At 36.8% G+C, this 17,579-nt stretch overlaps 1 protein-coding gene across 7 annotated transcripts in view; it reads left to right on the forward strand.

Moving 5' to 3' along the window:
* Nucleotides 1-17,579, forward strand: part of COLEC10 (collectin subfamily member 10) — a 445,704-nt gene that overhangs the window by 46,174 nt on the left and 381,951 nt on the right. The gene's annotated exons all lie outside the window — the stretch shown is intronic.

Here is a 17,579-nt window from a genome sequence, read left to right on the forward strand (position 1 = left end):
CTGGAAAAAAAATTTTTTTTTTCCTTTTTATTTTTTATTTTATTTATTTATTTTTTTAAACATCTTTATTGGAGTATAATTGCTTTACAATGGTGTGTTAGTTTCTTCTTTATAACAAAGTGAATCAGCTATACATATACATATATCCCCATATCTCCTCCCTCTTGCGTCTCCCTCCCACCCTCCCTATCCCACACCTCTAGGTGGTCACAAGGCACCGAGCTGATCTCCCTGTGCTATGCGGCTGCTTCCCACTAGCTACCTATTTTACATTTGGTAGTATATGTAAGTCCATGCCAATCTCTCACTTCATCCCAGCTTACCCTTCCCCCTCCCTGTGTCCTCAAGTCCATTCCCTACATCTGCGTCTTTATTCCTGTCCTGCCCCTAGGTTCTTCAGAACCAATTTTTTTAGATTCCATATATATGTGTTAGCATATGGTACTTGTTTTCCTCTTTCTGACTTACTTCACTCCGTATGACAGACTCTAGGTCCATCCACCTCATTACAAATAACTCAATTTCGTTTCTTTTTATGGCTGAGTAATATTCATTGTATATATGTGCCACATCTTTTTTATCCATTCATCTGTCGATGGACACTTAGGTTGCTTCCACATCTTGGCTATTGTAAATAGAGCTGCAATGAACATTGTGGTACATGACTCTTTTTGAATTATGGTTTTCTCAGGGTATATGCCCAGTAGTGGGATTGCTGGATCGTATGGTAGTTCTATTTTTAGTTTTTTAAGGAACCTCCATACTGTTCTCCATAGTGGCTGTATCAGTTTACATTCCCACCAACATGCACTGAAAAATTTAAAGGACAAATTTAGATAATTATAATTTAAGTACTTAAATTTTTTTTTTTTTTACCATATCCAGACAATTGAGGTTAAAAGGAGGCTTTGATGAAAATTAAGTATCTCAGTTTTTAACGTTATTCTGTGAATGTGGACAAAACATACTTTGAATATTTTACTAAAATTTATTTCTCAATTAACCATTCCATTTTTAAGAAAACAAATATGTTAATGTAAGCAAAAAGAAGAAAATAAAAATCATTTATGACCTCAGAATCTAGGGATAACAACCTAAAGCATGTAGGTTTATAATAGTTTATAGTTTTTAATGTGAAATATAAAAAAGACCATTCTTGTACAGCTTTTCAAAAAACATAACTTTATATAGAAAAAATATGACCATATTTGTATAGATTTTTAATAGAGAATGATTTAATTATGACCATTTGTGTGTCTCTCAGTGGCTGTACCTTGGATTAAAAGTTTTATTTTAGCTTGATTCTGATTTCTGATATTTCAATGATTTATTTAAACTAAAGTGATTTATTTAAACTAAATTCCTTGATTTTTGATAATCTCCAATTAACTGTAATTAATTTCAGGATCTCAGGGTAGAAACAGACTTTAAAAGTAATCCGGTTGACTCCTGGTTCTGATGCCAGACCTCTTCTTCAATATTTCTGCTTGTGTTTATCAAGCCTGAACTTGATTTCTTTTCTTAATGAAAGACTCACTTCCTTTCAGGGATTTTCCATCTTGAAATAATTTCAACTGCTTGAAAATATTTCCTTATGTTGTTTTACAGCCTATCTCTATTTGGTCTCTAGCCCTCAGAAGCATCAGAGAAAGTCTAATCCCTCTTCTACATGACAGCAGCCCAACCACAAAATTAAACACAGCCATAAATTCCCCTCCTCTCGGCTTCTTTCGCTGTGTTTCCTCTTCTTTAGTGCTACACATTCCCTCAGGCCCTCTTTATGTTTCAGTTTCAAAATACCTAACAAACTATGTTGGAAACAGCAGATAACTTTACTCCATTATTATAGAAGCTATCAGGTTCATGAAGGAATATCATTTACGTTAGATACAAATTTGTCGTGAAAAAGAATTATATTTTTTCCTAGAGAGATAAAATTCAATGAATTGCTATGTTGAAATTGGGCAATGTAACTTCCAATATTTATCTTTCAGTGATGTTTTATTGGGCTATTAAAACTCATACTTAATTCAATAAATTGGATTTTTTTAAAGGCCTACTTAGATTCATTTGGTATATTTATGGGCCACCAGCCATTGAACATGGCATAATCCTGAAATTCTTAGCTCCTTAACTATCCCAGCATATTACTAATGCAATAAATAATTTCACAAATTATCTAGTAGCAAGATCTGGCTCTTTGAATACACTGAATTTAAAAGCAAAAAGCTCCAGATCTACATACATAATTATACTGCATGATCATTTCTATCCCTAATTCCTTAATCAGAACAGTCATTAGCAATGAAATAATAAAGGAACTTGGATTGTGAAGGAAGTAAAGATTAGCGATGCTAAGATCAGATAGCTGGTTTTAGCAAGTCAGGTGAAATTGGTCTCTATTTTATTATTCAAATAAATAATGCAACTACCTTGTCATAAACCTTTTCAATTTTAAGGATAAAGCACTAGGTATTTGTTTTCTTTGATGCAAGTTTTGCAAGTGTTAAAATCCATTTGAGTAAATTTTAAAGATCTTGGCTTTATTCAATGATTCATGAATCAGGGAGCATCTAATCTAGCAGACAGAAAGGAGCTCCAAGGAGCTGTACATAATGAAAGACTTTTATAGGCAAAAGGGAGTGGGAACAAGGAGTTTATACTAGACAAAAAAAGTGGGTTGGTTATTGCAAGGTCACTTTTCTTTAGGAGATGGCAGGTGTCTATCAGGCAGATTACCTGACTAGTGCTGATCAGGTGATTCCTGATTGGCTGGTTTAAGATTCCATTTCTGGGAGAGCCAAAACTGTAATGAAGCCTACATTTGGTGATATGAGGCTTAGCATAAGTGACTCCATTTGGGGCCTGTTGTCTTGTTTTTAATACATGAAATCCATGGGTATCTAAGGGATTAAACTATTATGCATTTTAACAGAATGACCTATCGACTCATCCCAAGTCAGGGGCAATGCTTTTTGGGATGTCCTTGTGAAACCGGTTTTTGGTAGATTCAGAAAGGTATTTCTTTTTTGGTTTGTATGGCTGGAGTCCCTGAAGTTCAAGAATTTTAATTTTAACTATTCAACTGAAAGCAGTGCTTTTTGACCTCATATGGGTTCCAAGTAATTCATTGAGAAAAAGCAAAGCAGTGCTTGGGAGAACTATAAATAAAAGTAATTAAGGTTCCTAGTAAGGCAAAGATTGGCAAAGAAGGCTATAGCAGCTCCCACCTCCAAGACAGTCTGTGCTCTGGAGGCTGGTTAGATTCACTGGGCCTACGTCTACTTAATGCAAAACGCATCCCTGCTATTTAGATTTCTGCATGGTACATATTAGGTATATAAATATTAATAAAAAATTCCTGCCCTTAAATATTACATGTCGCAGTTAATATTCTATATTCTCTGTGTAGATATCTGCTTCTCAATATCTGCTGTTAGAACTTTATTAATAAATTTGAAGCTTTGTTTTCCCTGTGTGTGAATTTTATCTGAAACACTAGGTTCAAACTAATAAGGGAAAAAAAATATGGGCCATTTATTTATCGATGGAAGATAGGAATGTAGCATGCACCCTATTTTGCAATGTAAGATATTACTGAGATAAATGTTATCTTAGACGCAATGTGCTTCATCTTCTGTTTAACATAACAGAGGAATGTTTCACTGCTTCTTGTGGGTACAGAGGTTCCCCATTATTGAAGAGCTAGTTCAACAAGATATCTAGGGTGCTGAAGAGCCTCCTGCATTGGAGGGCGACTCAACGGCAGGGAGACTCAATGGCAGTGGCGTCAACGTGGCTGCCCATTGCAGTCCCCTTGGGAACTTTATAAAATACTGTTGCCCGGGTCCTAGCACCAGGGATTCTGAGTTGAGTCTGAGTTCTGATTTGGGGTAAGTCTTGGTCATTGGGAATTTTAAAAGTTTCTCAGGTGATTTTAATGGGCAGACACAACTGATAACAGCTGTTCTAAAATCACTTCTCACTGAGATTAGAGGTCACTTCTAATATGATTCTATAACTTAAAAACCAAATCCAATTCCATGAGTTTCAAAATATGCTCCCTACAAAAACCCTAGATCTGCAAAATAATCTACACAAAGAGATTCTGTGGTCAAATAAACTTGGGAAGTGTTACATATCTTATCATGCTCTAGGAGAAATTAAATTTACCTTGCCACGTTAAAGACCATGGTAGAGACACTTGTCGTATCTAGTGTTTCCCAGAATTTTTAACCAGGTTTCTCATTTTTTTCCCCAGAATTTTTAACCAGGTTTCTCATTTTTTATAACAGCTGTTATCATCCCCTGAAACTAGCATTCGTTGGTCTACACATTGGTTATGATGCTTTGAGTTTTGTTGATTTGTTTCTGAACTCTGTGTTTAAAAAAGAAATTCCCACCCTAGCTGCTTATCTATACAATACACTGCAAAATTCACTAAGCTATTTTTGGTCACACGATCTATATTGGTAATTATTATATCTGTGTGGCTGTTGAATACAGCGCATGTTGGTAAGACTCTCTCTGGAGATACCTCTTCTCTGGGGCTATTCCCTGTAAACCTGGTGTTTGTTAGTGCAAAGGGCCTGGTAATAAGGCTATTCATCTTTAGTGCCCCTATGTGACAAGCAGGGGCAGGCTACTGGTCTTGTTTGAAAGTTACTATCTTACCAATGACTTAAATCTCCTTTAAATGGAGTCCCTCTGCAGCTTGAGTCATGGATTCCTTGTCTTAAAATGCTTTTCTCTCTCTTAAAATGCCTTAAAATCTTGAAAGCATCATGGAATGTGTTTCTTTGGCAGGGAGGAGAGCTGGAGGACTTGGGATGTGGAAAGAGTAGGAAATGGAGTGATCAAGGTTTTGTGGAGATAGAGCCAAGAAAGGGGAGTTTTAACTCACAAATGAGGGTTAGATTGAGGGGCTGGTAAATTGGCCTTGAGGCTGGAGAAGGCAGCAGACATGTCATTTATCATTTCTCCTTGGGTAGAGTTGAAGATGTGACTAGCATACACACCAAAGAGCAAGGCTGCCCATGCTGCTTACTTCACATCTCAGGTGTTGTCTTATTTGCTTTCTTGGCAGAATGCCATCGTGGCCTCCTCCTGCACTCATTTTCTTTACCTGGCTTCTGGAACTGTGTATTCTCATTCCTTTGGCCTTATGGCTTTAACTTCTCCTTCTGGTCTCCCCCAGGTTGGTGAAGACCCTCTAGCTCTTTGCTCATATGGTGACCTATGCCCACCCACTTCCACTATGATACTAGCTCCAGATAATGGAAAGGTTTCATTAGTTTTCTCTTAACCATATTATCTTTATATTAAATATCTAACTAAATAATATGGCTTTATATTTACTGTCATACCCTTAAGAGTAGGAAGTGTACTGCTTACGTGTGTCTCCCCAGATCATGGTAGACCCTTAACAAGATGTCAACAAAAGTTTGTTAAACTAAGTTGATTGATTAATCCCATAAACACTCAGGAACTCCAGCAGGGAAATGGAATCAAGGCCAGCAAGAAACATCACCAAAAGGAATAGTGATTTATGTTTCTAATGTATACATACCTTTTGTCACCTAGAAAGGTCACTCTTTTTGATTATGGAACTGATTAATATTTATTGCAGAAGACTTTTAAAATAAAGGAAGAAATAAAAAACATAAAAAACAATGCACAAACCCACCACCCAAAAGTAACAGTTGTAAATAATTCCGAGCGTTACCTTTCAGATCTTTTTCTATGCATAGGTAGGGGTCTATCCATGTAGCTATCTATTATACTTACAAGAGAATTTGGATCATGCTGAAAAAAATGGTTTGTACCCTCTTTCATTCAATATTATAGTCTTTCATTTGACAAATATTTAGAGGACTGAATATCATGTACCAGGTACTATTTTAAGTTCTAGGGATACATTAGTGAACAGTATCTTGAATGTTTTCCTGAAAACTTGATTTTTAGTGACTTACTATTATTTCATATTTTAGGTTAACTATAATCCATTTAACAAATTTCTGACTGTTGTTACCATTTCACACTATTATTTTAATCTTGCAACATACCCTTACTCATAAATCTTTGTGTTCTTCTCTGATCACTCACTTAAGATAGAAGGGTAGTTATCGGATTATAAGGCATGAACTTTTAAAAAAGTTGTTTAGAGGGGCTTCTGTGAAAGGTTGTAATAATTAATAAACCCTGCCCCCCAAACAATGTATGAGAGTGCCCATCCTGCCACCCTCACTGGTATTAACTTGTACTTTCACTGTTAATTATATTTATCTGCTTATACATTGCCTCATAATAGAACTTTTTTATTCTAGTACGTCTAACGTTCATATTCTTATATGAATAAGTAATCTTTGTTTTTCCATTTTTTGTTGATTTTCACTGAATATGACCATTCACAAAATACAGATTTTAAAGGAAACCCCTAAAAACCTATTTTGAGGATTTTCTTTTAAGGATCTAAGTTATCCAATTGTCCCTCAGTATCCACAGGGGATTTGTTCCAGGACCCGCCATGGATACCAAAATCCCCGGATGTTCAAGTCCCATAGCCCTCTGTTCTCTGGATCTGAGGTTCTGCATCCCTGGATTCAAACGACCACAGTACAACTGTGTGGTACTGTATGCATTCCTTGAAAAAAATCTATATAAGTGGACCCTCACAGTTCAAATTCATGTTGTTCAAGGGTCAATTGTACTTTAGCCTCCTGGCAAAGGTCCTGGGGTTTTCCAAATGGTCTCTTGCTGGTTGCCTTCCACGGTTAAAATATTCAGTTCAGGTGCTCGCATTTAGTAGAGGTACATTAAGCAAAGCAGATGTTCAGTGAAAGTCAAGTGTCCTTCAAAGAGTAATAACAGCATCCCAGGGGCTCCCTTTCAGTGTGAAACCTTCTCTGAGACTCAGCATAATAATTTGTCGGGAGAATACCGTCGCATCAATCTGCATGAAAAAGAAAAATCCAGCTTAACCTAGATGAACATATCTGACAGTACTGTACATTGTGGACTGCTGTCTCTGGTTTTAGAATATTAATGGAAAAGGTCCAGGTGTTGTCAGAAAAAAAATTTTAATCCTAGTCACTAATTAATAAAATGCTCCAATTTCTGAAGGGAAATTATCAACTTATTGAAAAGAAGACACATCCAAGGACAAGAAGTGCCATTCATCAAGGATTTCTAAGTGAATACAAAGCAATCTAAATGGAGTGCTATTTAGTTTAATTAAAGGAAAATAAAAAATAGCTGTGTATTTTTTTTTATCAATGAGGGTCACCATGTCAAGGATGCAATAGGAAATTAAAGGAAGTTCGGCTGGTCTCAAGAGCAAAGCATCTTTGCTTTTGGTACAAAAGTGGATGACTCCATACTTTGGCTGACTCTAACTTTACAGCTTCTTCTTCTTTTTTAATTTTTTTAAAAATATATTTATTTATTTGGCTGCATCGGGTCTTAGTTGTGGTGTGCGGGCTCTGAAGTGCGCAGGCTTAGTTGCCCCGTGGTATGTGGGATTCTAGTTTCCTGAACGGGGATTGAACCCGCATCCCCCCTGCATTGGAAGGTGGATTCTTAACCACTGGACCACCAGGGAAGTCCCTACAGCTTCTTCTTATTTGTTCTTTTCTTTCCATAGTTTGCTTCTTTGCTTCCCATGAACACATACCCCTTAGAATTTATATAACTTGTTTTTTTTCCTGTTGCTTCTGTCATGCAATCCAGAAGTCAAAGAGCAGATCTGCATAGCGTAAATCAGGGTTTCTGAACCTCAGCACCACTGGATGGATAGCTTTTTGTTGAGAAGGGTTGTCCTGTACGTTGTAGGACTTGGAGCAGCATCCATGGCCTCTGTTCACTAGATGCCAGCAGCACCCCTCTCGCCTGGTTGTGATAACCAAAAATGTCTCCAGATGTTGCCAAGTGTCCTTTGGGAGGCAAAATTGCCACTGATTGAGAACCATTAGAGTAAATGTAGCCCAGTCTTCCTAAAGGGTCCTCGGCTTCATCTCTTGGCAGGCCACCTTCCATTCTCTGCCCAACAGTCATAGTGGTCTTTCCGAAAAATAAGACCTTGCCACTTCCCCCCTTATAACATTCCAGTTGTTTCTCATGGCACTGCAGTAAAATCTGAATTCCTTGCAGCATCCATTCAGGCCCTCCTTGATCTTGCCCCAGCCCACTTTCTGCCCTCATAGGCCACCGCATGACCTTTCCTTACTCTTCTACGTTTATCCTGGTAAGTTACCACCTCAAAGAAGCCTTTCCTGTCCACCTACGAATGGAGCCCCTCCCTCCTTCCAGTCACTCTGTTATATCATCTGGTTATTTTCTCTATAAGCACTATTTTTTAAAAAAAATTAATTTTATTTATTTATTTATTTAGGCTGCGTTGGGTCTTCGTTGCTGCGCGCGGGCTTTTCTCTGGTTGCAGCGAGCGGGGGCTGCTGTTCGTTGCGGTGCGTGGGCTTCTCATTGCGGTGGCTTCTCGTTGCAGAGCACGGGCTCTAGGCACATGGGCTTCAGTAGTTGTGGCACGCGGGCTCTAGAGTTCAGGCTCAGTAGTTGTGGCACACGGGCTTAGTTGCTCCGCGGCATCTGAGCACGGATCTTCCCGGACCAGGGCTCGAACCTGTGTCCCCTGCATTGGCAGGCGGATTCTTAACCACTGCGCCGCCAGGGAAGTCCCTATAAGCACTTACTGCAACCTGAGATTGCCTGGTATCTTTATTCATTTACTAATTTATTGTCTCTTCCCAAGCATAGTAGAATGTAAGTTCCAAGAGTGCAAAAGGAATTTGTTTTGTTCACTACTCCTTGCTCAATGCCTACGACAAACCTAGTACTTTATAGGCACTGAAAAAATATACTATGAATGAATAAATAAATGGGTACCAGTAGGCAGAGCTAGTGACTAGGTATTTGTATTTTCTCTTTTTCCATATTCAAATTTAATAATTCAGTAATATTTCAAATAGTCCAACAGGCACAAAGAATAAAGTAATCATCCTAACGTATCTACTATCCAGACAATGTGATCTAGAGGTGCAAAGGGTGAAGTGTGCCATCATGTATTTGACAGAATCCGTGTGCATATGTATACAATATTTTACAAACAGTTTGAGACTTTTTCCATCTATGTAAATCCACCCTTACGGTTAACTATTCATTGAGGGTGGAATGCTGAAAAGAGTAAGATTCATTTCCCACCATCAAGGGGCTCACGGTCTGGTGGGTGGGCAGGCACGGACAAGGAGACCATTAGAATAGTCTAATAAGTGCTTCAACGTGAAATGAAGCATTAGGGGGTAGGGGAGCACTTAAGAGAAACTCTGGAACAGACAGGAGCTGGAGTGTTTGTTATGTGTTGGAAATCACGGAACCCTGACTAGAGCCCCTAGAACCCCGACTAGGGCCCCTCAAAGAGCCCTCTGATACATTTCATCAGAGAATCACTCCACATGGCTAGTGAAAGTAGTGTGCTTACATAGCCTGCCTTACCCAGCGAAGAATAGCTGTTGGCAATTGGCTGTGTTCCATGGCCCTGGGAGCCTCCAGATTTGGAAAGGCTTCAGTTTCCTCACTTCTTTTGCTTTCCATTATTACCTTGATATATGTGCAACTCCTAGAGTCCCCTACTTCCAAAAAACCTTCTGAGCCAGTGGGAAAAAAAAAGTTTGTTTTGTAGAACTTCCAAACATTTGTGGATTGCCATCGATTGCTTTTTCACTGCAACAGCTAGGCAAATGCATACCATCTGATAGTAATATAATATTGATATTCTGCCCTCAGTGATGGGTTCAGTACAAATATTTTGCCCAAGCATTTCCTTTCTTTTGAGTATAGCACTATTTAAAGTGGGGGCAGTGGTATTTTCAGATATTTTTCATAATTCCAGAAAATGTGGCTAGGGTATTAAGGTATGGTTAAGTAAAGGGAATCCTATAAAGAGTACTTTAAAAAAAAAAATTGGGGGAGAGAGTTTATGACCTAGTAAGTCCAGCTCATTAGTTCTTCAGGTGAATAGTTGCTCAATGTGTTTTAACTCGATCGCGTATTTCATAGAACAGCAATCAGGACAGTCAAGATTCTCATAATTATTACATTGCAATTACCCAAGAACTCAAAAGGCAAATATCTCTCAGATTAATTTACTATATGAGAGGCAGTTCATGCTCTTCTTGATTTGGGGGGTAGGTAGAAGCCATGCACATTGATTTCAAATATGTCAAAGCCATTGAGATGTTGTTAATTTGGGAAGACAGACACAGAAAGGAGCTCAGACAGAGGAGTTGAGAGTTTTCTGTTTCTCATCTGAAGATGACTGGATAATCATCCTGAGAATAAGTCTCTTTTCCTCTCCTTCTGCTTCGAATTTTAGCTATTCAAAGTAGAATATGAGAGTGATTTGGCTTATTATTCCTTGGTTCCCTGTCCCTTGCCCCCACTTTTTTTTTTTTTTTTGACTTCTGTGTCTCTAGTGGTGCACCAAGATGATTTTTCTTCTTTGCTTTTGTTGTTGTTAGTTAAATTTGTGCAGGGTTTTCTTAAACTGCCTATATGATACCATGCCTCCCCCACGGGCAAAATAGTCACACTCTCTGCAAGGCTGGAGTAGGGAGTCATCAATAAGGAACTTCTTCCCCAAGGATTAAAGATATCCACTTTCTAGTCTGTTTCTACCCCTGTAGACACAAATGTCAAAATCCGTATTGCTGGTGGCATTTAAAATGGTATATGCACAGTTCAGGAAGCATAACTGTTTACAATTAATCACTCTGGGCCCCCAGTCAAAATATTTTCTCTGCAAAAATGCCTTTCCTATTTTGTACCAATTAATATTGGATGGAACTCAAGAGTCACAGTTAATCTGTGGCAAAGCTTTTACTTGCTGTCAGGCATACAGACATGAAAAATGCTCAATGCAATATTTTAATTAATAAAAATATGCTGAGAAGTGTATTTTTCTGAAGTAGATTTTTATTACACTTCATTACATTTCCAAATTTAATGGACACATATATTATGCCCTATCACCATGGGAACTGCATAAAGACAGGCTTTTTATAGGCTGTTGGATGTAGTTATAAAACTCTCACAAAGACAAAATTGTTTCTAGTAAGTTTAAAAGAAGCTGTGCTCATTTACAGTATGTATAATTTACTGCAGAGCTTGAGGCAATAGAGAAAGTCTTTATTTGATTTAGAGACCAGCACTTCTTTTTATGAAGCTCTTAAGTTTTAATTATTTCAAGTCTATGTTCATGAAGATACAGCTTGGCTTATTAAGAAAGTAAATAAAAAAGTACACAAACTTTGTATGACTTAAAAAAGACAAAAATTTTTATAACTGTTTATAATGCAAAAGACTTTTGAAAACAAAAGTTTCCAAACATACATAAAAGTAGGAACTACAGTGAACCCCAACATCCAACTTCAATAACCATCAACATTATCTTTACTTATTTTATCTATACCCCTGCCACCACCGCTTTTATGGTTGAAGTATTTTAAAGAAAATCTCAGACATTATATCATTTTACTCTCAAGTACTTTAATATGCATCTTAAAAAAGGAAAAGGGCAAGAAAAATGTCTACATAGCTAACAGCTTTCTACATTCAATGAAAAATATCATAAAACAATATGACAGAACAGATATCAAGCATATAGATCATATCAGGGTTACTTCACTTATTACAAAAAGTAAAAAATGAAAAGATAAAGGATTTTCAGATTGCCCCAAAAGCAAAATCTGGCTCTCCACTGTTTAAAAGGTACATACCTAAAATTAAATGATTTCAAAGATTAAAAATAAAAAGCTAGGCAATTGCAATTAAAAAAGCATAGGATGATATAGGCAAGATAGAATTAAGGCCAAAAATATTAAAATAGATTAAAAGGGATATTTTATAATACTAAAGGCTGAAAATCACAAAGAAGATGCAAAAGTTATTATTATTACCCAGTTCTCTGATAACACAGCAACAACATTTGAAAAGCAGAAACTACTAGAGATGAGAAATAGAGACACACTAGAAATAGGAGATTTTAACACACTTGTCTCAATCCTGGGGAAATCAGAGGAAAAAACACCAATAAGGATAGAGAAACCTCAACTAACATAATCGATAAGGTGGAGCTAATAACTCTGTATTGAAGTTTGCACCCTGATAACAGAGGTTATGCCTTCCTTTCATGTGAGAGTCTTTGGAACTGAAATTAGTGAAAGCTGATGGGGGGAAAAAAAGTCATAGAGTTTGAACCATGGCTTAACATTCTGCAGCACTTTAAAAGTTAGAAAACATGTTCACTTTTTCTACTCAAAGTTATTTATGCATTTTCCATGTTCCATTCACATGGTTCCATCCCAAACAAGGATTTATTCGCGCGATTTATGGTTTTCCATATTAAGAGTCAGCATTGGTGCTGATTTTTACATCAGGCCGAGCTTGAAATATTTTCCTCAAATATTTCCAACTTTAACCTGCAAGGAACTATCCAGTTTAGCCTCATAGGCGCTTTCTGCCTTTTTTAAATGCCGGGAAAGCACTGTGAAATTTCACAAACAGGGAGATTGTTTCCCGGTCAGTCACAGCCCATGCCTGACAAGTGCACGGGGCTTCGTAATTAGACAGGTAAATGCAGGTCTTTTTAAACAAAGTGAAGGATTAACCGGTTTCTTAGGGGCATTACTTTTCTTCTTTGTTCCAAGATTCTTCCAGTCCGCAAGGGAAAAGATGTTTAGGATGGAGCTGTTATAGCCTAATTTTCCTGGGAATGCAGCGCTTGTTTAAACGTACAGTTGATCCTCGAACAACGCGGGGGTTAGGGGCACTGACCCTCTGAGCAGTGGAAGATTCTCGTATAATTTATAGTAGTTGGCCCTTGTATCCAAGATTCCTTCCTACCCGGGGTTCCTCTGTATCTGTGGTTCCATATCCACGGATTCAACCAACCCCGGATTAAGTAGTACTGTACTTACAGGTCTTATTTACTTATTTACTATAAATAGACTCGTGAAGTTCAAGCCTTGTTCAAGTTTCAACTGAACTACGTTTAGGATTTTTTCGGTCTCTGAGATATAGCATTTTTTTTTTCCCTTCCAGTTTTTATAAGATGAATTGAATATGAGCGAGTGATAGGGAGCACGGTTTACATCACAGCAGCCAACATTGGTTGTAATGGGATCACAATGGGGACCAGTAATCTATAAAATGGTCAAAAGCTTGTGGGTGCATTGTGAGAAATGCATAGGCATTCAAAGTCACTTTACTTAAGTGGCTGGCTGCTCTGCTGGCTTGGCATTTATTCATGTGTTTACTCTTGTGGATTTTTTGTTTGTTTTGTTGTTTTAATACCGGGGGATTGTGAACTGCTGCAGGTGACATTTACAAATATAGCAAAGTAGCTATGAATGTGTATTTTTGTCGTCAAATTGTTTTGGAAATTAGAACCACTTACTAGCAATATGACCACAGCAATTTACTTAAGGCTTCATATATACCACCTGTAACAGGGAAGCATAGTACAGTGGACCCTTGAACAACATGGGTTTGAACTGTGCAGGTGGGTTTTTTTTTCACCACATAGGTACTACACGATCTGCAGTTGGTTGACTCCAGGGATGTAGAACCAAGTATATTAAGGGCTGGCTGTCAAGTTATGTGTGGATTTTCAACTGTGTGGATGGTGGACGGTCGGTGCTCCAACCTCCACATTGTTCAAAGGTCAGCTGTAATGATACCTGCCTGATGGGGTTGTTGTGAGGATTCAACTGAAGAATTTTTTTGAAATGCTTAGCATAGCTCATAAATACTTTAAGCATTCTACTGATGCTGGAAGCTACACTAATAATAACTATAGTATTGTAATAATGTTTAATTAATTGAAGAGAATGAGAAACTCCTGACTATGTTACTAAAAGTGAAAATGAGGCTTTAAAAATTTTGTTTACCTTTAATTGTGGTAAAAAGCACATACATAAAATTTACCATCTTAATCATTTTTAAGTGTACAATTCAGTAGTGTTAAGTATATTCACATTATTGTATGACAGAGCTCCAGAACTTTTTCATCTTGAAAAACTGAAACTCCCTATCCATTAAACAAGGCTTTAAAAAAAACCAAAACTTTTTTTAAGAACAATTTTAGATTTACACAAAAATTGCAAAAATAGTACAGAGAATTTCCATATACTCCATACCCAGTTTCCCCTGTTGTTAACATGTAACATTAGTATGGCACATTTGCTACAATTAATGATATTGATACACTGTTTTTGACTAAAGTCCATATTTACTCAAATTTCCCTAGTTTTTACCTACTGTTCCTCTTTGTGTCCCATCTAGGGTTCAACATTACATTGCATGTCTCTTTAGGTTCCTTTTGGCTGTGACGGTTTCTCAGACTTTCCTTGTTTTTGATTACCTTGACAGTTCTGAGGATTTCTGTGTTTTGTAGAATGCTCTTTATTTGGGAGTTGTCTGATGTTTTTCTCTTGATTAGACTCAGGGTAGAGGACATACTATCAATATGATACCCCTGTTAATCTAGATTGCCTGGCTAAGATAGTATTTGCCAGGACTCTCCTCTGTAAAGTTACAAATGTTTTAATTTGTAATTCCCTAATGACAAATGATGTTGAGAATCTTTTCATATGCTTTATTTTTTTATTTTATTTTATTTATTTTATTTTATTGGAGTATAGTTGATTTACAATGTTTTGCTAGTTTCAGATGTAGAACAAAGTGATTCAATTATACGTACATATATATATTTAGTCTTTTTTAGATTCTTTTGTCATATAGGTTTTTCATATGCTTACTTACATTCCATATATCTTTTTTGGTGAAGAGTCTGCTCATATCTTTTGTCCATGTTTTAATGTTGGGTTGTTTATTTTCCTAGTGTTGAATTTTAAGAATTCTTTGTATATTTTGGGTACAAGTCCTTTATCAGATGTGCGTTTTCCAAATATTTTCTCCAAGACTGTAGCTTGCCTTTTCATTCTCTTAACAATGTCTTACACAGAGCAGATAATTTTAGCTTTTATAAACTCCAACTTACCAATTTTTTCCTTCATGGATCATGCTTTTAGTGTTGTATCTAAAAACTCGCCACCAAACACAAGTTCACATAGATTTTCTGCTTTGCTCTTTTCTAGAAGTTTTATAGTTTTGCACTTCACATGTATGTAGGGCTACAATCCATTTTGCGGTAATTTTTGTGAAAGGTGTAAGGTCTGTGTATAGGGTTTTTTTGTTTGTTTGTTTTGTTTGTTGCATATGGACATCCAGTTGTTCTAGCACCACTTTGGAAAAGACTGTCTTTTCTCCATTGCATTGTCTTTGTCCTTTAGTTGTGCTCATTTAGTTCAAAATACTTTTTCATTTCTCATGTAACTTCTTTGTTTTGTTTTGTTTTTTCCAGGGGTAAGCATTCATTTCTTTTTTTGAAATTAATTTTTATTAGAGTATAGTTGCTTTACAATGTTTTGTTAGTTTCTACTGTACAGCAAAGTGAATCAGCTATACGTATACATATATCCCCTCTTTTTTCGGATTTCCTTCCCACTTAGGTCACCACAGAGCATTGAATAGAGTTCCCTGAGCTATACTGTAGGTTCTCATTAGTTATCTATTTTATATATAGTATCAGTAGTATATATAGGTCAATCCCAATCTCCCAATTCATCCTACTCCCCCCCCTTTCCCCTCTTGGTGTCCATATGTTTATTCTCTACCTCTGTGTCTCTATTGTGCTTTGCAAATAAGGTCATCTGTACCATTTTTCTAGATTCCACATATATGTGTTAGTATACGATGTTTGTTTTGTAACTTCTTTGATCCATGTGTCATTTGGAAGTGTGTTGTTTAATCTTCAAATATTTGGGGAATTTTCAGCTATCTTTCTGTTCCTGGACTTGTATTTTAATTCCATTGTGGGATGAGAACATACTTTATATGATTTCTAGTCTTTTGTATTTGTTAAGGTATATTTTATGGCCTGGAATGTGGTATATCTTCATGAAAATGGAAGTTTTTAAGAAGATTTTATTTAACTACTTTATTATTTTTATCTCCCAATAGAAAAATACGCTTATAGAACACTTTCACTGTTGAAAGACTTGTTGGAAAAAATTTTTTATCACTCTGAAACCCTCTGGCCAGTGTCTCCTTTCTTCGATTGGAGCAACTAGTTTTTTAATATGAGTGTCAATAGTGTTATTAATAATTTTAGTAGAGGAAGCAGCTGTATTTATTGGGCACCTGTGTTCCAAGCCCTGTGCTTTCCATATATAATCTCAGTTGTCATAACAAGCCTCTAGGATAGATGCCATTAATATCTTCATGCTGCAGAGATGAGGAAATCAAGACTTAGGTGCCTAGTCACCTATGGGATAAGTGGCAGGAGCAGAATGTGGACCCTGGTCAGTCTGACGCTTGGGTGTACTTGTTTCACTGTTATCCTGGCACTTTCTCTGACATTATCACTGCTTAAAATATTTTATTCATGATTGTAAATTTCTCTTTCTTTAATATCACCTCTTGAAACTTTCTTTATTGAGTTATTAAATAATATTTGATCACTTAATACCTGCCAGACCCTAGAGCAAACCAGACATGATCCTGCCATAAAGAAGTTTACAGTACTATAAGGCAAGAGAAATTCATCAATGTCCACAAAATAAATGTGGAATTATGTAATGCTGTAGCAGTGTATGAAACTGGTTGGACTTGATGTGATGTAAACAGGAAGTGACACAGCTTTTTCGGTTTCTGCCTTTAAACACTTTTTGATAGATTCCTTCCTTATGCAAAGAAGGTATCTTTGGCATGTCCCAGAAGTTTCTAATTGAAAGTTTTACAAAGAGAGTTTGAGATTTAATAGAGTTGTAAGAGATAATACAGAGAGATCCCATGTACTCTTTTCCCAGTTTCCCCTTATGGTGACATCATATAAAACTATAGCACAATATCACAAATAGGATATTGACATTGATAAAACCCACTGACCTTATTCGCAATTCTGCAGGTTTACTTGTGCTCACGTGTGTGTGTATGTGCGTGTTTGTGTATTTACTTCTGTGTAAATTTATCACGTGTCTATGTTCACGTATCTACCACCACAGTCAAGATACTGAAAAGTTTTATCACTACAAAGATCCCTTATGCCCCCCTTTCATAACAGCATCAGCCTTTCTCCTGCTTTCCCCCTCTATTTCCAACTCCTGGCAACCACTAATCTCTTCTCCATTTCTAAAATTTTGTTGTTTAAAATGTTATATAAGTGGAATCATATAATATGTATGTAACCTTTTAGGATTGGCTCTTTTTCATTCATGATAATTTTCTTGAGATTCTTCCAAGTTGCTGCATATAACAATAGTTCATTCCTTTTTATTACTGAGTAGTGTTCCATGGTATGGATGTACCCAAATTTTGTTAACCGTTCGCCTATTGAAGACATGTAGCCTTTTTCCAGTTTTGGGATATTACGAATAAAACTGGAATAAACATTCGTATACTGGTTTTGGTGTAGAACATAGTTTTCATTTCTCTGAGCTAAATGCTCA

Source organism: Eubalaena glacialis, chromosome 17 (genome assembly GCF_028564815.1).
Source record: "Eubalaena glacialis isolate mEubGla1 chromosome 17, mEubGla1.1.hap2.+ XY, whole genome shotgun sequence".
Taxonomy (NCBI): domain Eukaryota; kingdom Metazoa; phylum Chordata; class Mammalia; order Artiodactyla; family Balaenidae; genus Eubalaena; species Eubalaena glacialis.